General features: G+C 45.3%; 1 protein-coding gene across 1 annotated transcript in view; it reads right to left on the reverse strand.

Moving 5' to 3' along the window:
* Positions 1-20,489, reverse strand: part of camkvb (CaM kinase-like vesicle-associated b) — a 35,435-nt gene extending 14,946 nt beyond the window's left edge. The window contains exon 1 of the mRNA XM_066671469.1: positions 20,284-20,489. The gene's annotated coding sequence lies outside the window, so the exon portion shown is untranslated. The remainder of the gene's footprint in view (positions 1-20,283) is intronic.
* Positions 20,490-22,250: the final 1,761 nt, after the last annotated feature.

A 22,250-nucleotide genomic window follows, 5' to 3' on the forward strand; every position in this document is an offset into this window, starting at 1 on the left:
AGGGAACCCACACAGACACAGGGAGAACACACCACACTCCTCACAGACAGTCACCCGGAGGGAACCCACACGGACACAGGGAGAACACACCAAACTCACAGAGAGTCACCCGGAGCGGGAATCGAACCCACAACCTCCAGGTCTTCTTTTCTTAATTACAAGCATAAAACGTCACTAGTAGTTAGTCTCTATAGTTAGCTTGTAAATTTCCACCTTAAATGGTGAAGCATTCATTCATTCATTCTTTCTTTGTCTGTACCTGCTTATCCACTTCAAGGTCGCGTTGGGTCTGGAGCCTACCTGGAATCACTGGGTGTAAGACTGAATACAACCTGGAGGGGGCACCAGTCCTTCGCAGGGTGACACACACTCACACATATGGACACTGGAGGAAACCCATGCGGACACAGGGAGAACACACCAAACTCCTCACAGACAGTCACCCAAAGTTGGGCTCGAACCCACAACCTCAGGACTCTGGAGCTGCGTGACAGCGGCACTACCTGCAGCGCCACCGTGCCGCCCTAAATGGTAAATCAAAAGCTCCAAGAATGATGCTCTAAATGACACTAAATAATTGGATACACCATTAAAGTTAGAACAGCAGCTGGGGTAACTACACAGTCTGGGCTGCAGCACAAGTGAAGCTTCCACAAGCTTCCACAAGAACATTCATGTACATGTTCATTCAGTCATTAATTAATATTCTTCCCTGTGACCCTAGATGTTGGAACATTGCTGTGAGAATTTGTGAGCATTCAGCCACAGGAACTTTACTGAGCTTACGCACAAGAGGCATGAAAAACATTCATAACACACGCCTACAGCCTAGAGACGGAGGAGTTGTTGGGTCAAATCTTCCACAGCGCTTCGATCGGGGTCCTCTCTCTAAATCTGGACTGAGCCCACAAAGACAAGGCAGTCCTCCAGGACTCTGCTGTTACACAATACACACACTCCACACCAGATGAGTCTTTTGGCTACAGCTACATGGCTATTGTCTGGTTTAAAAAAAGCTGAACATTGTGAGCTCTCACTTCTTTCGCACTCAGTCTGGCAACATGGGAGCCAGCAAAGATCTGTCGAGCCAAGCCTCACAGCTCAAAAACCTCAATACTCTGCTCGTAAAAGGGGCTTTCCTCATGTCCCTGAAGTCTACAATCTGCTCCAGCACACCTGCTCCATCTGCTCGCTAATGAACCCCTTATGCCAGCAGACATGGCATCTGAACTCTGGAACATGCAGATTCACTGAGGCGAAGCAGGTCTGGGCTGGGAGGTTTCCTCCTAGGAAAGCTTGGGCTGCAAATGGAGGTGATGTAGGTGAGGCCTGTGGTTTGTCACTGTGGTCTGGTGGATCCCAATGCCCAATGTGCAGGGACAAGTATATTGTACTCAATAAACACTGCAGTGCTTCAAAGGAGACATAAAACCGAGGTCCACTCTGAGGTTATTAAAAACCCTTGGGCACTTTTTAGAAAACAAATGATGTGTTAAACATGATGTCTGGCATAACCTCCCACTGTGGACTTTCTGTAAGTCTGTCCCAAAACCTAGTGAGCAGTCTACATACGGTCTGTCCCAAAACCTAGTGAGCAGTCTACAAAGGGTCTGTCCAAAAACTTGGTGAGCTGTCTACATGAGATCTGTCCCAAAATCTAATGAGTTGTCTACAAAGGGTCTGTCCCAAAACATAGTGAGCTGTCTACAAAGGGTCTGTCCCAAAACCTAGTGAGTTGTCTACAAAGGGTCTGTCCCAAAACATAGTGAGCTGTCTACAAAGGGTCTGTCCCAAAACATAGTGAGCTGTCTACAAAGTGTCTGTCCCAAAATCTAGTAATGCAATCTACATAGGGTCTGTCCCAAAACCTAGTGAGATGTCTACAAAGGGTCTGTCCCAAAACCTAGTGAGATGTCTACAAAGGGTCTGTCCCAAAACCTAGTGAGTTGTCTACAAAGGGTCTGTCCCAAAACATAGTGAGCTGTCTACAAAGTGTCTGTCCCAAAACCTAGTGAGTTGTCTACAAAGGGTCTGTCCCAAAACCTAGTGAGTTGTCTACAAAGGGTCTGTCCCAAAACCTAGTGAGATGTCTACAAAGGGTCTTTCCCAAAACCTAGTGAGATGTCTACAAAGGGTCTGTCCCAAAACCTAGTGAGTTGTCTACAAAGGGTCTGTCCCAAAACCTAGTGAGATGTCTACAAAGGGTCTGTCCCAAAACCTAGTGAGTTGTCTACAAAGGGTCTGTCCCAAAACCTAGTGAGTTGTCTACAAAGGGTCTTTCCCAAAACCTAGTGAGATGTCTACAAAGGGTCTGTCCCAAAACCTAGAGAGCCCTCTACAAATGTAGAGAGTAGGGACTAAAAAAGAACCCGGTTCCAGGACCAGGATTTGTTTACCTGATGGAGAAGCAGAAAAGACAATTCGAGCAGTCGATTACGTATTGTGAAACGGAAAAGCGTTTTGCAAAGTATGTGCCTTCTCTGCTGCAGTAACAGTCTTTACTTTCCTTTACACTGTGCTGGAACATGGCTGTGAGGATCTGATGGCACCCATGACTACATTAGGAAGGCAGAGGTATTGATGCTGGTTGATTACTTCTGATTCCACACCAACACAACTCAAAGGTTTTGGGTGGAACTCCATCCCTCCATTTCCACCCCAATTACAGTAGACACATGACATTGGGCTGGTGACCTTGGGCTCATTGGTGTGTACGTGCTTCTCTGTTAAGGGTTTCGGAGCCATGTGAGATGTTGAAAGCTGATGTATGTTGAATCTGAGGAACGGAGGAGTGTGATTATTAAAGAATGCAGTGCTGACGCTGAGCCACAGACACGGGAGGAGTAAAGCAGTTAATAATACATGAGAACTGCAGATATGAGTGTAGTCTCTCTCTCTCTGTCTCTCTCTCTCTCACACACACACACACTTCTAAGTAGAGTAAGCCTGGGTTTTATTAGTCTTGAAGCTGCTACATGACACCAACTCTAGTTAATGCAAAAGAAATGAACGTCCATTTTTGTGTGTGAGAAAAGTTACAGACCTGTACTTTACAAAACTGTGATACGACACACACAGACACACAAAAACAAACTAAAAACAGAGCAATTAAGATGTGTGTGCTTGTGTGTGTGTGTAGAATTAGAACCTCATTTGTAGAGTGAAGGCGACAGTGTGTGGAGGGATCAAAGTCAGATCCACCCCCTTAATTACCCTTCGAAACACACACACACAGATATCAGGGAGAATGTTTAATAAGAACAGGTTTGAGAAAGAGACTCATCTCCCTCCCTCTCTCTCTCACACACACACCTTTCCCCTATTTCCCCCCCTACTCCTTTACTTCTATAACTTTTTATATGAATGCAGGTTTAAAGTTTTTAAATTCTCTCTCTCTCTCCGCTGTGGTAGATCTCTGCTGATTTTATGGTGTGTAATTAAAGCACAGTGTTGCCGAGGCAGCAGAAGTGCAGAAAGAAGGAGAGGAGAGAAGACAGAGAGAAGCTGATGAGATGTTTGATGATCTCTGAGGCTCGGGGTCAACACTATAAACACCTCTCTCCATAAAGAAGAGCTGGATTTACGGCAAATGCTCAGTGAACGCGTCTCCTGCAGTCAATGAGAAAGCGCTTACGCTTCTCGGCCTCGGCTCGGATCGATGTGGAGCGACGCTCTGGAGTAAAACCCTCATTAAGGCCTGCCGAGGAGTTACGGCTCGCTGTGATGCAGATGAGTGTAATATATCAGCCACGGAGCAGAAGAGTGTGGGATACAACACAATCAGATGTGCATGTGTGAATGGGTGTATGTGTGAATCTGTCCACAGACCCCCACTGTGGCAGGATGAAAGGGTTAATCATTCTTTCTGCTCTTCTGAGCTGTAGTAAGAGTGGATTTATTCGTGGACCACTCTGCAGCACTTAGCCCACATAGCTGTGTTAGGTAATGTAAAGAGTAATGTAGCTAAGTGTTAGGCTGACTCTGGCCACCAGGGGGAGACACAGTGTGGCTCCCAGTCTGAATCAAGCCTGATGATCTACACCTGGGCATGGGGTCAGAGAGGTCCCCAGAGACGGAGCCTCTATGCTGAGTATTAAAGTAAGTTTTCTGGCAAAAAGACAAGCCAGTAGTCACAGGTACAGGCTCTGGATTGCTATTTTCTCAGTCTGTGCTTCTCTTCCTTCTATAATTATATGAAAACACTCCCCAGAGGGAAAAAGGCAAAAGAAAAGAGGAAAGTGTGTTTCTGTTTGAGTTTTTATTGTTTTGACTTTTTTGCTCTGGCCTTCATTCTTATTGATTTCCTCTTTTTCATGCTGTTTCCGCCTTTGCCCTGTGGAGTTAGCGCAGTAGCAGCACATTCCCCCAGTGTCTGAGGATTTGGGATTCATTAGGTCACTCCGCTGCTACTAACGCTGCGTTCACACTGCAGCGAACCAACGGGTTTTTTCACGCCACCTCCAATTGTTTTCTATGGAGACCGAGCGGTATCTCCACGAAGAGAACTCTGGGAGCGATAGCGACAAAAAGTTGAGATATCTCCCACTTTATGCAAATGAGAAACCAGTTTTGCTGGGCGGTGGCCAATCAGCGCCGCGTGGAAAGGGCTGCGTCACGTCACAAGCTGAACGTAAGAAAATGGAGGAACGACTGATAACCGATATTTCAGGCTTCCCTGTCCTTTACACATCTCTGTACGAATACAAACATATATTACAACCCAACTAAGCTTAGAGGAAGCTTTGCCACCTTGCCGAATTGAACTTTGACCTACTTTCCCCTGACCTTCCTAAAGTGCAGCCAATGAGATGGACCAAAGTGTATGATGTAACACAAGCAGCACTGTGGGTCGACAGATACAATAGATATGGATGAGAAACTCATTCTCACAGTTTCCCAGTACCCAGAGCTCTGTAACACCACTTTAAAAGTGTGTCACAACATCGTGAGAATGAACACAGAATGGTGACTTACCAGGTTCGCACCAGGTTCGGATAACGATTTCACATTTTTGAGACCGCTAAACATACGAATTTAGCCAGTTAGCCTGTTAGCAACAAGCCTGCTTAAAAATCAAATGCTGTTGACACGAACACTGCGTGAAGCCAAGCAGAGCGCAAAGCGGTGGTGTGAAAGCCCCCAAACCCACCTCAGAGTGCACTGCCATGTTAGTGTTTGTTTGTACAATTTTTTATCAAAATTGCTCCTCTGAACTGTAATAGAGAGACTTGAGCCTCTGTTGTTGCTACTTCAGGCTCAGCACTGCAGAAACTTACAGAAGGGGCCAGTGCCCCACTGCTTCCTTGAAAGTTAACTCCAGGAATATTCCGCTTCTGACGGCAGAGTCAGGACCTAATCCAAAGGATATTCTTCACCACACAACTCAGAGATGATAAACACGATACTGCCAACGTTTTCCTGAAAAGAAATGTTATCATTATTGCTCAGAACAATCAGAAACCACTGCTTTATTGATGCATTTACCCAACAGCCGGACCACGTCCTTTCACACCCAGCACTAATTTCTGGTCAGTGAACTCCGCTGCCTGAGGATTGTGGGAGTGCAAGGAGAATAGGAACAGCACCTTTTCCTCCCTAAACATCCAAAGCTGCAGTGCCCAATAGCAAGGACCCTAACTCCCCCACCCCACCCCCAATATAACTTTTCTTCCACTTACAAACACACGAGTAATGAATAGAAACTGGAACTGGACTCAGTGGGTATTCTTCCCAAAGAAAATCGATAGTGTAATCATTCAGATGTTCTCCTTAAGATGATTCATGCCTAAATACACCCCACTCAGAGAAGGTATTACGTGCTAAAATCTCAGCCTATCAAGCTGAAAGAGGCAGGGTGCCTGAAAATGGCCATTAGAAAAATATCACTTACATTAGGAAGTGAGTGCCGAAATAATCAGGACTGATGAGCTGGACGCTGATGGACGTTAAAAGCTCTTAACTGTAAGAGATGAGTTTGGAGAGAGTCAGGAGACAGTAGACCCACGTCATATTCTACAAGATGGAAGTATAGAGTAACCTTCCTGTTCAGAACACACACACACAGAGGATACTGCCCTGATATAAACCCAGGACAAACCACAACACACTGCACACTCTGGAAGTTCAGAGGTGGGTTCCACTGAAGTCTAGGCACTTTCTGTGTTCTTCTCAGGTTCCCAAACATTTGATAACGAGCCGCTCACTGTTCACCCCCGACCTGAGTGCACAGCATTTAGGAGAAGCTTTGGTTTTTAGCTGTTTTTGCTCTGTTATCTTTTTTCTGTTTTAACTCAGTGTAACAGTCAAACACCATCCGCATGGATCAACAATTCACTCAGGAAGTGAAAACTTCCATGTCTTCAAGAAAACACACTGGCTTCACATGAAACTTCAGTAATGCAGGAACATTAACAGGCCAGGCTTCGTGATAGAGGGTCTCTCTGTGCTTTCTCCGAGGACGAGATTTGCGTCTCATTAGTAATTATTGTGCTGCATTGCCATGTCCTAAAGGCAGCGATACATTTCCCACATTGAAAGTGCTGGGATAAGTGGTCTAACAGGCTAAATCTGTCTCCCACACACCCACACCCTCAGGCCACATGGAGCTAATGAAGGGCCTAATGATTATCTGATGAGAGTAGGTACGGTCTTCTCCACTGTTTTGAGAAGCAGGTCGTTCAAGGTTTAGAAAGTCCTCAGATTTACTGGAGAATTAATTCAAATCTGATCTGAATCTGCTTTAAAGTAGCATGTCTGAACACTCAGGCTTCGGTCAGACTTAGCCCTCTGATCTATGTCCAGGAAGGGCTCTACTTGGTTAATGCTGTGCACTGCTCTTCTTAAAGTGATCGTGTTCAACTCTCCTGTAACTTGGCTTCTTCATGTCACTGTTCGGGACCGTCTCCGCTCTCTCTGGACAGATGCCCTGGTTTGACCCACAGCGCTGTGGACAGGTGGATAGATGGATGTGTAGACGTGTCTCTGCGCCTTTTTATAGTAATTGTTTGAAGACGAATAATAATCACCTTTTATTGATCCCCTTAGGGAAACTGATTCTCAGCATTTGACCCAACTGAAGTAATAAACCCTCACACACACAGCCGGAGCAGCTCGATGCCCAGGAGCAGTTTGGAGGTTAGCTGCGTTGCTCAAGGGCACTTCAGCAGTGGATGTATTAAATTATCTGCAGTGCTGTAGTGTGGGTGTGGTTTTTTTGATACCAGCACAATGTCCATTTGAGTCTGTGGCACAATGTTAACTTGCCTTTGAGCACTGCTAGCATTTCTTAGTAGAGTAGCCCCCTTTCACGTTTGTGTAGCTCCTCTGCCTCTTGGATGTGTCTGGTGTCCTGGCAGCTGCTAAATCCCACGCCCTGAGCTGAGTCACTGTATTTTGACAGGCTCCTGCTGAACGCTTGTCTCAGAGCTCACTGGGGTGTTGTCCTGCGGGAGACAGAGAGAGGCTGCTGGCTTTCCTTTGGCATTTATCGCCAGGGGGGCAAGACAGCCGGGGGCTTACAATCACCTGGGACTGGATGTTTATATCAACACACGCCTTGAAGTAATATTTGCCTCTGCGTCTCTCTGCACACGGCTCCAGTAAATGACATTAATACTTATTTATCTCTCCTCTGTTCTAGTGCGGTAAACATGCCGCTGCGACGTCGTCCCCGGAACTCAGCTTCACGACTTCCAGAGCATTCAAATGTTTGTGGACACCTGCCCGTCCAATGTAACAGAGAGTGTTCCCTTTATAGCATCAGTAACTGCTTCTGCTTTTCTGCCAAGGTCAGATACTGCTCCCAAACGCCACTCCCACTCATCCCAGAGGGGTATCGGCACTGTTGTATCAACTCAACACAGCTTCTGGTTTTTATTTATTCATTCATTCATTGTCTGTAACTGCTTATCTGGTTCACGGTGGGTCCAGAGCCTACCCGGAATCATTTGGCGCAAGGCAGGAACACACCCTGGAGGGGGCGCCAGTCCTTCACAGGGTAGCACACACACACACACACATTCACTCACACCTACGGACACTTTTGAGTTGCCAATCCACCTACCAACCATGGGAGAAAACCAGAGCACCCAGAGGAAACCCACGCGGACACGGGGAGAACACACCAAATTACTCAGACAGTCACCTGGAGCGGGACACTACCTGATGCACCACCGCATCCTTTAAGCACAGTCCACATTGGGTTGTTGGCGATCTGGTTCAAACTACGGACAACAGGCCTCCGTGGACTGTGGCAGACACTCAGAGTTGTCCATATCTGAGAGCTGACTTTCTGGTCATAGAACTACTTCTTCAAATCCACCCTTTCTGTACCAAGCACACAGCCTCCTACAGTCTGTACTCTACCAGACACATTAGCCATGTTAACAGGACAGAAATACAGACACGGCGCTGCCTAAGTGCGCCATGGACTAAGCCGTCTGAGAGCTCGTCCACTTTGAAGCAATGGCGATGAGGGGAGATAACGAGGGGAGCTGTCGGAGCCGGACGGATGTGCCTGGTTTTGTACAGAAGGTTCTGAAGCCTCTGTTTGAGCCTCTTGATGCTAACCGCCTCATAACTGCGTCCTTCGGCACCATATGTTTATCTTCTTGACTGAATGAGTAGAGCTGCCGCTCATTAAAACAGCACAGTCTGTGCAGCGCAAGCATCGCTTCAGTGCAGTTAACACTGTGAAGGTCTTGATGATTACTCCACTATTAGCAACAATGCTAAATGTAATTTGCTGTTAAATATTCACATTGCACTCTTCTGGACTGTAGCCCTGGATGGATGGATGGATGGATGGATGAATGTCATTATTAGTCACTAATAAACAAGCTTGTATGTGTGGTAGAGGTCAATGTTTGTCAGCTCTGGTCCTGGAGGCACCCTGCCCTACATAGTTATTGCACACAATGAGTTAATGAACAAGTCCTTTCAAAGCTGCAGTGGGTGAATTCTCACTCACATAAGACCTCACTAATGCCTTTTGCAAATGTATCCATACCATACCTTTAAGCATGCTTAATTACCATTAAACAGTTTATAGACTCGGTTATAACGACTGTGTGAAGTATTAGTAATGCTTTCTTGCCACCTACCCGCCTGTTATCTGTTATGAAGGACTAGAAGATAAAGTTGTTGAGGGCTGTATAATTTTGGTGAGAGGGTTGATCTCAGAACAGTTGTGACAGTCTAAAAACTCCAGTAGCTCTGCTGTGTCTGATCCACACTGTGTGATGGCAGTGTGTGAATCGAGTAGCCCCTCCCATCTCTGGTATTTTCACTGCAATTTTATAACCAGTGCGAATCCTGTTTGAATAGGGCTTCAGTAACACAACCTTCAAATCAGTGGAGCACCAGCTTTAAAAAAAAAAGTGAAGGTGTTCTGATATCTTTCTAATGTTTCTGACGTCTGCTCTTTCTCCGCCAGGTCTTATCTGTAGTGTCTGGAGTTTTAGGGCCAGCAGAAGGGTGCAGAGGTGCTGTTATTAAATTAGACAAGAGTTTTTAAAGACATTACACGGCACCGAAGCTGCCAAAACCATAAATTCATGAGAATCACTGGGGTCTTTAAATATTTCCGTAGCCTGAGGTGTTCAGATGCCAACGGACGACAAATTTGAGCCAAAATATAAGCTCTTCTTCAGGAGCGTCCAAAAACACTGCTGCTGTTCTCCTTATGACCTTCAGACATCAGCGCTTCAGCTTTTTTAATAAAGGAAACCTCCACCGAGGGATTTATGAACACTGGAATGTGTAAAACATGATTAGAAACCAACAGTCTTATATTGGCCATGTGTGTGTGTGTGTATGTATGTGTGCAGATGTCCTGGAGGATCAACTCTTCCACCTGCTCCATAACTGCTCCACATCAGCTCATAGCCAAACTGGAGCTTTCTGAATCATCCAGATTTACACACACACACACACACACACACACACACACACACACACACACACACACACACACACACACACACAGTCTGAGCACTGAGGCATGTCTTAGATGTCAGACTGTATTTGTCTTGGATGCTCATTAGAATGACCACAGGCTTTTACACTTTTTCAAACACACACTTCCCTTTTTCCACAACACACTACTACTAAATGGATTACTCTCTCTCTCTCTCTCTCTCTCTCTCTCTCTCTCTCTTTATTCCACCGCCCATTGTAATTCACCTGATTCCACTCAGTTAGTAATCAGTAAGCCCCATGTGGACTGACCCAGCTGGGCAATAGGGTAAAAACACCAACATGTGCAGAGCATAGGGCACCAGGATCAAAACCAGGATCAGGATCCACTGACCCCTGAAGTTAAGGTAATAGCTTGACTAAGGTGAAAGCATAATTACTCAGTAACATTAAGGTGGAAGTCCTCACCAAGCATTGTGTAAATGCATGTGTGTGTGTGTGTGTGTGTGTGTGTGTGTGAGAGAGAGAGAGAGAGAGAGAGAGAGGGGGGGGGGGGGGGGGGGGGGGTAGAGAATGGGCTTTTTAGAGGCTAAATACGAAGCACTACAGTTTTGGCCTGAGCTGAGTTATGATTAGTCAGTGTTATTATGTCATAGAGAGGGTGTGTGTGTGAGTGAGTGGGGTTGGAGGGCAGTGTGTGGGAGGTGTGGAGAGAATGAGGGAATAAAGGTGTGCAGCTGTGGATGTAATGGAGGGAACGCCCCCACAGTAGCTTCTACACTAATTGGCTTTACCCTGTGAGCGTGTGTGTGTATGTGTGTTTTACAGAGAGCAACTTAGGATGTGTGTGTGTGTGTGTATCTGATGCATGATTTAAACAAAACATCTATTTATCTCCTAAGTTCAGGTAAAGCCTCTTCCAGCTCCACGCACGCACGCACACACACACACACACACACACACAAACAAACACAGCGATTGCTAACTGAACTGCAACAGATTAACACTGCACTAACCACACAAAAGTGCAAAAAAATGTACTCCATATTTATGCCAGACAGATGTAAAGCACAGGGCAAAGCAGGAGTGATTTTTTGGGACAGCTCGACATGCTTTGGATGAGAACAGTAACATCCCATTTCCAGTGTTTATACTTATAGCATCAGAAAGAGCCAGCGACTACTGGCATCTTCTTGTCTATTCTAATGAACTTTTTGTGGCAGCAGAGAGCTTGGAGTCTGTAAAAAACAAGGTGGCAGCAGAGAAGGACCTGGCTCTAGTGAATGAGGTGGCAGTAATCAAGCTTTATTGGCAGCAGAGAGCTGGGTTGCAGTGGTGGCAGCAGGGAGCTGGGCCTGTAGCTGTGTGCTGGCAGGCATCAGTGAGCTCCGTGGCAGTAGAGCGCTAGGTGGCAGTAAGTGGCAGTGTGGCACAGCGTGGCGCTGGCTCGCCTAATTTAACGACAGTGTAAGGCTCTGGCTTCTTCACACATTAAACAGAGTGTGTGGATAAGGCCTGTGTGTTGTTTGTTGCCATGGTTACTACATCCTTCAGCAGCATCCTTACTGTACACTTATAGAAACAAAGACAGATAGAGAGTGAGAGAGAGTCACATGGTGTTTGGGGGAGGAGGATGTGCGTTGTGTTGTGAGAGGCTAAATTTAGGAGCCTCCTGCTCTAACCATCGTCTCCAAGAATTTTAAAAGGAGGAACGACATTGAAAATATTGGGCTTTAAAAGCGGAGTATTTTCATACACCAGGGCATGGTGATTTCTTACAGAGTGGGAGACGGAGTGAATGAAGTAGAGCAGACACATATTTTTTCTCTCCCTCCTACACACACACACACACACACACACACACACCTGTGGACAATGTCAAACAGTCAATCCATCAAGCAATGTGTGTTTGGACTGTAGAAGGAAAATTAAGCACCCAGAGGAAACCCACACAGACACAGGAAGAACACACCACACTCACAGACAGTGACCCTAGGGGAGGGGTCTCACCCAGCACCCTGAGACCCTGCAGCTGTCCGAGCAACTCCTGCTGCTTTCACTGAGCTCCAACCCAAAATAACACGCCTGAAGAGACTTATCCTTATGGTATGGTTGTAATTGAGACTTTAAAGGGTTAACGTGTTGTCCAACCAAACGCGTCGACTCTGCAAAGCGCTCCAGCAGATTTACAGCAGGTTATTAACTTGACCCCTCCTCCTCAATGCCCGATTTATCACATCAGTCACATCCTCACAGCCCTGGCCCTATCGATCCTGACAATCCCGAAATCATATTCCAGCCTCAATAATAAATGAGAGTCATGCGCGAAGGAATCCGCTGACCAAGGGTTTTCTCTAATAGCACCGTCCGGGAGCAGCGGCCAGACACGACCACACCGTACTGCTCCCAGAGACAGGTACTGACACAGACTTTTGTGTTGAGCTGGCTGTTGTTAATTGAGCCCTGTAACAGACTTTTCTCAGTGTCCTGTTGGTTTTGATGTGGTGGGGAATTTTTTTTTTTTTTTGGGGGGGGGGTTGGGGGTGAATTAGAGTCTAGAAAAACTGTATATGTTCCAACACATATTAAAAAACATCCCTTGCTGTTAATAAGTGGGTTCAGCACTGATGATTAACTGTACTGTCCCTCTCTCTCTCTCTCTCTATCTCTCTCTCCCACACACACACACACACACACACACTGCTTGTGAGGAGCAGCCACATTCAAAGGAACCATAGCCAATGCCAAGCCTTGTCTACAAAGGTATACAGCCCCTCACCACTGGGCTTTGGAGCTGAAGAACTGTGTTCTCAGGAGCGATGAAGCACCATCCAACACAGAATACCTTTCCCAGCATTTTTACCTCACCTCACTTGAATGGGCTGACTACCATCAACTCCTCACAGCGATGTTCCCTGTTCCAGTGTAAATCATATCAGAACAACCTTTCATATTCCTCTCAAAGTTCATAAGGATCATTAGCAGAATCTTCAAGCCTTTGACAGTTAGACGTCCAGTTTGACCGATGCTAATTAGCGCTCATTAGCTTCCACTGGCCAGCTTGTTATCTACATTAGCCTCGTAGCTCCAGGGCAAAGCTAAAAAAGCAAACAGATCAGGGCTGATTGACTCCTCAGCTGATGGGATGTTTGATGACCCCCCCCCCTCAATTGCACTGCACCATCCCCAGTGGTATTTAGAGTCTTTATTTACTGCAAGGTCAGTGTTATGACCTCCTTGTTGCGCAGGACTTGACGGCTAACTGTAGGAACAGAGGGGCTGAACTCTGCATCGATCAGAGACATGCTGTCATGCTAACGCACTCAGGGCTAGTCATGCAAGTTTAATGAAAATGGATTTCTCCCTGTCCTTCACCTGAAAGAGAGAGAGTGATTCTCACAAGGCGAATCTCATAGTAAAGAATCATCTTGGTTTCCTTGTAGTCTCTGCCTTATAATTGTAACTGCCTTATAAAGAGTGAAGCAGCTGCACATGTGTTTAAGTTCACCATGGCCAATGCCAAGGGTGAATTTGAATGTACAAGAGGTACACTGGCTGACTTCACTAATGCGTTTGATGGCGCATTCACTAATGCGATGGATGTGTCTCTAATGTAAGACACATGAACAAACTCCAGATTAACAGTAGAAAAAAATATCAGGAGATCAGGTGCCCACACATAGACAGTGTGAGTGAAATAACGTGTGGTGAGAATAAGCTTGTGCCCTTGTGTTCAATCTTAAATGAGTCAGAGTCCAGAGTAAAAGCTTTCCTGGTTTTCAGCTGTAGATGGCGCTAACGCTGCAATCTGCCCGAAACTACATTAGCCATCGTTGTGCTAAGTGACCTCGCACTGTCTGACAGTTTTCTAACACAAGCCTAACGCTTAGCCACCCATTTCTCAAGTCTTTCTCTAAGTTAGAAAACTTTGAGCATTAGCAACAAACAGCTATGCTATGGCAGTGTCAGATGAACAGATTTACCTGTGGGACTGTTACCTGAGAGATTACTACCTGGTAACACTACCAGAGGTAACATTACTAGGGTATACCCTTGTATTCCCCAGGTAATTCACTTGCAGACCATACTCCTGTAGGTAACACTTCTACAGGTAACACTCTTTTGGTAAAACTCTCTCAGGCAATTTGGCAAGTAATAATCCCCAGGTAACAGTTCAACAGGTGTGTTATCCAGGGAGTTTTACCTGCAAGTGTATTAGCCTGGGAGTGTGTCCTGTGGCAGTCTTACCTCTGGGTGTATTATCTGCAGGGTGTAACTCCTGAGGGAGTGTCACCTGTGGGAGCATATTACCTGTGGGAATGTTACCTGTGAGTATGTTACAGCAGGAGTGTTTTCTTTGACCAATTTGACCCTGTCTTGTGTGTTCTCATGGTCACAACAGAAGGCTGATCAAAGTAAAAGCAAGAAAAAGAAAACGAAGTGATGATGAAAGACCAGACAGAAAGACCATGTCATCGGCGTCAGAGGGACGACACAGCCGCTCGGATCTCGAGGAATAACAACCTCCCGAATTCCGGCGTGGAGAACTCGGCACAGAGCGTGTCTACATCGGCAGCAGGCTTCGATACAGAGCTGAAATATTCATCCAGCTCTGATTTAAAATTCCCCTTAAACTCACTGTCTGCTGAGGTTATCAGCTGGAGCATGGCTTTGAAGTCTCCCAACACCACCAGTGCTAACCCTTTGAGCCCTCCCCCTCTCGTCCTCACTCTCACACACTCACTCACTCACCCTCTCGTCCTCACTCTCACACACTCACTCACTCACCCTCTCTTTCTCTCTCTCTCTCCCAAAAGCAGAATATAATAATAGTTTAAATTTTATAAACAGTCGTTACATAAAAGTTTGACTAATAATTAAAGTTGGTTCTTCCAAGAACTGGAGTTTTTAAAAAGCTGAACATTTACACAACAACAATTTGTGTAAACACAGAAACAAAACCTCTTATCTCTGATTCATACCATCGCCCGTTACAGATCAGATTTAATCCACAGTCTGTTCACAACGGTGGATTTAGCCTTGGCTTTTAATCTTCACTGAGATTATCAAAGCTAATCTTGCTTCGCTCTTCGTGGCCTTTCAGCAGCATCCCAGAAAAAAAAAAAAAAAAAGAGAGAGAGAGAGAGAGAGAGAGAGAGAGAGAGAGACCTGGAGGGGGTGTTGCTAACACTATGAAGGGTATCAGTAGGTACTGCATTCCTATTTGCTACAATATACAGCTAGGACATGAGATATTGAAACATTACTGTGAGGACTTGATGGCAGCCATGAAAGCTCTGGTGAACTCAGACACTAGTTTTGTTGATTTAGTTCTTGATGCTAGTTCTATCAAGCTCCACTGCTCCCCAGCCCATGGTTACATAGCCTACACATAGCATTGGATGTTGCAGCTCATGTGCAGCTGCTCCAGAGTGACTCATTTCTTTTCATGCTTTTCTTTTCCATGGCAATTACAAACTGTGTACACAGTGAGTGAACATTAACCGCAGCTGAATTCACTCTTAAGGAGTACACATATAGTTTAATTAATCATAATGACCAAATACAAATTCATGCTGGTACGGCCTTTTAAAATTTGGTCACTATGGCAGCACTAAACTTGCTTAGTGATGTCACAATAGGATCCACTGTGTCCACTGTGATTGGCATTCCTCTACGTTCTCGATCAGCACTGAGGATTGTAAAGTTGCACCATGGTCATAGACAGGCTCAGATTAACCTCAGGCTCATTTTAACAAATCCACAGAGAAGCTGCTTTAAGCAAATGGAACAGCAACAAAGAAAAGCCCCCTCAATCACTGGCAGTGATAACCTCATGATGCGAGCGCAAACAAGATTGTTCCGCCAGACAAAGCACTGCCGCTTCCACCACATTCACTGATGGTGTGACATTTCCAGCTCGGCGGGTGTTTTCTTTTTTTTTCCTTTCCCTCAACCCGTTTCCTTTTTTTGTCACTCTGCCAAATCGATACATGCTCTGCCTCTCTTTCTCTATCTCTCTCGAGAAAACAGAGTGGGGGGGATGATGATTAACCTTCGGTTGTTATCTCTCTGGGAGCAACACCTAGTCAAGCCATCTATTGACTTGAGTTCCTCCAAATGAAATGACTGGAGTCACAGCCTGGGATCAGTGGAGGGGTTAAGACCCTCCACTGTGAGGAGGGATGCTGGCTCCTCGCTGAGGCTGGAGGATACAGTCAGGACACACACCTCTCTGTACAAATAGGCATATCACACTGTAATACATTGTACGGGATATTTTCCTGCTCAATCCCAGCTCATGTACACTCTCCATCTACTCTTTCCTCCTGGACCTCTTTAATCTGCTCTTCCTCTCTTATTCTGTTCATTTTGCTTTAGGTCGGTTCATTGGGTCAGTTTTTACGTCAGTACAGTGGTCTGTGTTCTTGTTCAGTGTTTATAATCTCATCTGTGTAACACTGCAAAATTAAAAGACTAGAGTTCTGATCCTGATTCTTATTCTGAAACCTGTTCTGATCCTGATTCAGATTGTGCGCAGCAGGAAAAGCTCACTGAGTACACGTTGCCCTCCGTAAAGACGGAGGTGTCAATTGAAAAGCACATGTCCTGCTCCAGGGCACAGCTCCTGACGCACAGTGGCAGTTTCCCCTGAGATCCTATCATTATTGGACTGGATCAGACCCTCCAGGCGCTTGTCAGAGCCCCTCACCTTAGCGCTCAGAGAAAACGAGGCCAGAACCAACACCGGCGCTTCCTGCCTCGGGAAATGCCGGCGTGCAAAATACGTGCTCCTTTACTCTGCCATTTCAGCATGGAACAAATATTACTACCGTGTTCCTGAATAAACCAGTTTATGCTCCATAGAGCGGGTCCCCCTCATCACATAGTCCATGTTTAAAATAGCTTTGGAACTGATTTTAATAGATTTATTACTGAAAAAAATATATACAGGACACATAGAAGTCTTAACAACCAGGAAAGACAGGCTTACGTCCCCTGCAAGGTCCCCAGTTCGAGGATTAATTGAATTACTGACCACAGCTGGGGTTTATAAACATGAACCTCATCTGTAAAATCAGTGATCAGCAGTCACCATGCTTCTAAACACACACACACACACACACACACATACTAAGCAGATTCAGAGCCACATATTGATATCAGATGATTTTCACACACAGACACGTGTCCAGACATTTTTGTTTCCAGTCTGGATTTTGCCCAGTTTCCTCACACACACACATGAAGCCATTTGAGCACATTATCATACACCAAGCCTGGGTCAAAACCCCTGGGAGAGAACCACAAATCTGATATCCAGAGTCCATTTCTCCAGAGATCCATATGATTCTCTAACAAAACCTTGTAGAAGAAAAAGGAACTGTGTGTACATAATTCAAAAGGGACATATTATGAAAAAAAAGACACTTGTTCAATGCATGCGTACATTAATCTGGAGCCCACCATCCCACACACTGTGAAACAAGACCACCCAGTCACTTTTCTGGGATAAACCCTTCTGTCATCAAGGGCAGATACTTTAGAATTGTCCCGCCCCCTTGTCTGAGTCTGTCCAATCACAGCCCAGGACTCACGTTTATGTGACGGCGCACAGATGAGGTTAAACTCAGCAAAACAGACACAATCAGTGATGAGAAATAAGAGCACTGAGAAAAAAATGGAAAAAAAATGAGAATGGAGAGGAAAGAGAACTGAACAAAAACATCTAAAAACCAGAGCTTCTGCCCCTCGCTCCTCACTGCTCTGTGCTCACACAGACTCCACACTGTTCTAAAGCCTGTACATTTAAAGCTGATTTGTCAGTTCTTCATGTTCACACAGGGTATAAGACAGCAGGTGTTTTACAGTGGTTCCAGCTTTGACTCTATATGAGCAGGTCTACTTTGTACAGTGCTGTAAATGTATGTCCACAAAGTGTTCTCCTTGGAGCTGTGTGTCCACTCTACAGCTCCTCTGATTTGAGGTCAGTGTTTTCCCACCGGCAGCTCCTGAGGCACCTGAGTCCCAGAGTAGGACCCTTCTGTCAAATGAGTGTAATGTTAATGTAACAGAAAGAGTACAGCTGACCTCAATATATACACACTCTAACACACACACACATAATAGACAGGCTCCAACATACATAAACATTCACTCAAGGTCTCTAATACCCATACACATCTTAACACAGTCTAATATACACACAAACACACGCATTAACACCCTAGACACACTAATGCATATTTACACACACTCTAATAACTGCTCTAATATATACACACAAATTAACAAACACACACACACACACACACACTTTAATAAACGCACTAATACATAGGTACAAATTAACACATACAAACACACACACACAAATGCATACTGTTTACAAAAATATACACATTCAACAGACACATTCTAACACACATTCTAAGACGCAGTGTCTATTCTGGATTTGTTTTGATATTTGTTTAAGTTTTAAGGGTATTTTTTGTGTAATGTTCTACATTTGCATGCACTGCATTTTCTCAATTTGTGGTCAATTAATTTTTTATATTATTTTGCATTCAATATTTTAAATAAAATCAGAATCTTTGTGAATTTGTTTTTTACTGATTGTCTGAAACAAAATTTAAATAATAAAGTACTTTTCAGTGTTTTATCGTATCTGCAAGAAACACAAAATTCCCTGGAATATCATGATATTGTTCGATATATCAATATATCGCCCACCCCTACAGTTTCACACACTCTGATGTAAAAGCGGTCCCCTGGATCTGGACCGGCGCAGCGCAACCCATGATGTCAATGGTTCTATCAATGACACATTACCTTCCGCTAATGAAACAGCTGCTGACGCTTCACATCTCTTCAACGTGAGTTTAAACAAGCTCCACGTCTCACTGCGTCACTTCATCTTACGACTAACCACTGCCTGATCCACACCAGAGGAACCTGCATCTTTAATCTCACACACAGCAAAGCGCTGGAGCTGAGCACATGCTTCAGAAAGATAACACAACTCCACTGAAGCCCAGCAGCAGATACTACCAGCCATTCACAAGCAGCGTCCGCGTCTATCAACAACAACAACAATAACAACAAAAGGCTGAAACACAGAGTTATGAGAGACATACGCTATGGTCAAAAGTTCTGTTGACCCTCTGCTCTTCTAAGAAAAGGTTTATATTAAATGAAGGAACATTTCTGTGAGGATTTGATGGCAGTGAATTCCCTCATTGTAACAGGGGCCTTGCAAAATGCATCCATTTAAACTTCACAGTGCACCTGTGAAAAAGCAAACAAAGTTGCTCTGCATACTTTGTTTGCCCCTTTGGCCAGGACCCCCATAGAGCAGGCACAATTCGGGTGGTGGATCATTCTCAGCGCTGCAGTGACATTGATGTGTTGGTGCTGTGTTAGTGTGTGTTGCAGTGGCATGTGTGGATCAGACACAGCAATGCTGCTGGAGTTTTTAAACCCTGTCTCCACTCACTGTCCGCTCAGTTAGACACCCCTACCTCATTGGTCCACCATGTAGATGTAAAGTCAGAGACAGTAGCTTATCTGCTGCTGCACAGAGTGTGTTTGTTGTCCTCTAGTCCTTCATCGGTGACACAGGATGCTGTTGGCTGGATGTTTTTGGTCGGTGGGTTATACTCAGAACAGCAGTGACACTGAGGGGTTTAAAAACTCCAGCAGCACTGCTGTGTCTGATCCGTTCGCACCACCACAACACGCACTAACACAGCACCACCACGTCAGTGTCACTGCAGCACTGAGAATGATCCACCACCCGAGTCATACCTGCTCTGTGGGGGTCCTGACCACTGAAGAACAAGTATGCAGAGCAACAGATGGACTACATTTTGTAACTGTAAAAATACAACACGCACCTGTATGGTCAGTGAGTGCAGAAACGAGGTTGTTGTAATGTTCTGGCTGAGCAAACACAAGCACAAGCACTTATCTCGGACACAGCAGCCCAGGTTCCCATGCGCTGCTGGAGATTTAAGGAAGAATGGATTCCTCGAGCTTTAAAGTTCACAGCCTCCTCGGTTTAAGATATTTACTGAGATTTAGAAACGATAAACAACAAATCCCCTGCGTTAATAAACACAGCGTCCACTCAGAGCGATCAGCTGGACACAACTCTCAAAGCTGCCTACTGGGCACTAATGGGTTAATATTTAAGCCTAATATTGGTCCTGGACTAAACCGCAGTGCCGGTAGAGAATCTCCGCTGTAAACTGTACAGGTTCAGGTTTAGGTTTAATCTGAGTCTGTGAGTGAGCCCTGCGCGAGTTAAACCACAGCTGGAGCGCCCCCACGAAGCCTCCCCTAGCGCTTCACCTCCAGTAAACTTACTTTTGTCCAGTCCTCCTCCTCGTCGTCTTTTGTGTGGAGTTCTTTATCCAGTCCTGGGGTCTCTGAGGGTCTGTGAGTTGCGTGCCGTGTGTCTGTGTGTGATGCGCTCTGGTCTTGGACGATAAAACGCACGCGCCGTCGTCTAATCCCTCCGCCGCGCGCCCATCTGGAGTGCACGCGCAAAACCAGGCGCTCCGAACACTTTTTCAACCACCCAACCCGAGCGCGAGGTTGTGCACAAGCGCGCGCTCCTGCTCCACACGATCCTGCCCCCCACAAACCCCATCACCCCGCCCTCCTGTGCTCTGATTGGCGCGCGAGCTCTTCGCACCAGGGGGCTTGGCACTGGTTGGTGGTTTGTGATGGAAGAGGACGTCCACCTGTTTTCCTTTCTTTCAAAATGTAATGTAAATGAAAGACAAATCGAGGCACTGGAAACGGACACAGGAGAAGAGCAGGAAGCCACCTGGGGTCCTCAAGAGAATGGACCGACCGCCCTGGAGCCCAAACCTCAACATCACTGAATGTGGAATTGCTCAGACCAGGAGAAGCAGGAAATCGGTTTATATTTTTACGACTGTAAGCTGGACACGTGACGAAGATCCTTCCACTGCTCCCAGAAAACCGCACACATAGAAACTGGGTACGAATTGGGTTCTGCAGAGTTCCACCATCTCATAAAAGACCTGACCTTTCATAACAAGCACACAAGTATCTGTACACACTTCTGAACATCAGAAACCCAGCCTTAATCTGTTATAAAGTCCACTTTCTGCTGGGTCCACTGTCGCCCCTACAGTAGGCAGGAGTTCTGTCAGAAAGCACCATGTGCAGAGGCTGTTGTGAGTGTTTATATGTGTCACTCCCTCAGTTACACCCTCAAAACACTAGGGGTGAATCTCAAATATCTCCCTAAAACCGATGTAGCATACATTTTAGTGGTGTAGTAGTATTGTGGTATTGTAGCGGTGTAGTAGTATTGTAGTGGTGTAGTAGTATTGTGGTATTGTAGTGGTGTAGCAGTATTGTGGTATTTTAGCGGTGTAGTAGTATTGTGGTTTTTTAGCGGTGTAGTAGTATTGTGGTATTGTAGTGGTGCAGTAGTATTGCAGCGGTGTAGTAGTATTGTGGTATTGTAGAAGTGTAGTAGTATTGTGGCATTGTAGTGGTGTAGTAGTATTGTAGTGGTGTAGTAGTATCGTGGTATTGTAGTGGTGTAGTAGTATTGTGGTATTGCAGCAGTGCAGTAGTATTGTGGTATTGTAGCAGTGTGGTAGTATTGTGGCATTGTAGCGGTGTAGTAGTATTGTAGTGGTGTAGTAGTATTGTGGTATTGCAGTGGTGTAGTAGTATTGTGGCATTGTAGTGGTGTATTAGTATTGTAGCAGTGTAGTAGTTTTGTGGCATTGTAGTGGTGTAGTAGTATTGTAGCGGTGTAGTAGTATTGTGGCATTGTAGCGGTGTAGTAGTATTGTAGTGGTGTATTAGTATTGTGGTATTGTAGTAGTATTGTGGTATTGTAGTGGTGTAGTAGTATTGTGGTATTGTAGTGGTGTAGTAGTATTGTAGTGGTGTAGTAGATTTATAATCTGTGGAGTATTATAAATGGTGAAGTGCACTACTTAGGGAGTAGGGCACTGTTTGGGACAGAGCTTATTTTTCATGTGGTGCCAGAAAATAACTAAATACAATGCTGGCATATTTTTCCCAGGTCTTCATGTTTCTCATAGCCAGGGTTTTTTTTCACTGTATTTTCACTGGTTTCATGTTTTTATATACGTTCCATGACATCCAGACCAATGTTTGGTGAATCTGCTGCTGTCTGCAGTCTCTGAAGTGTAATACATCAATTCAAATTAATGCGGTTGGCAGTCAGTGCTGGGTCGGAGCATGGTGGTGTCTGTTTGGTGACTGCAGCTTCAGCCCGTGTCTCACTTGTGTTTTGTTTGCTCCTTCAGTCGTTTTGT

This window comes from Hoplias malabaricus, chromosome 5 (genome assembly GCF_029633855.1).
Source record: "Hoplias malabaricus isolate fHopMal1 chromosome 5, fHopMal1.hap1, whole genome shotgun sequence".
In the NCBI taxonomy this organism is placed as follows: domain Eukaryota; kingdom Metazoa; phylum Chordata; class Actinopteri; order Characiformes; family Erythrinidae; genus Hoplias; species Hoplias malabaricus.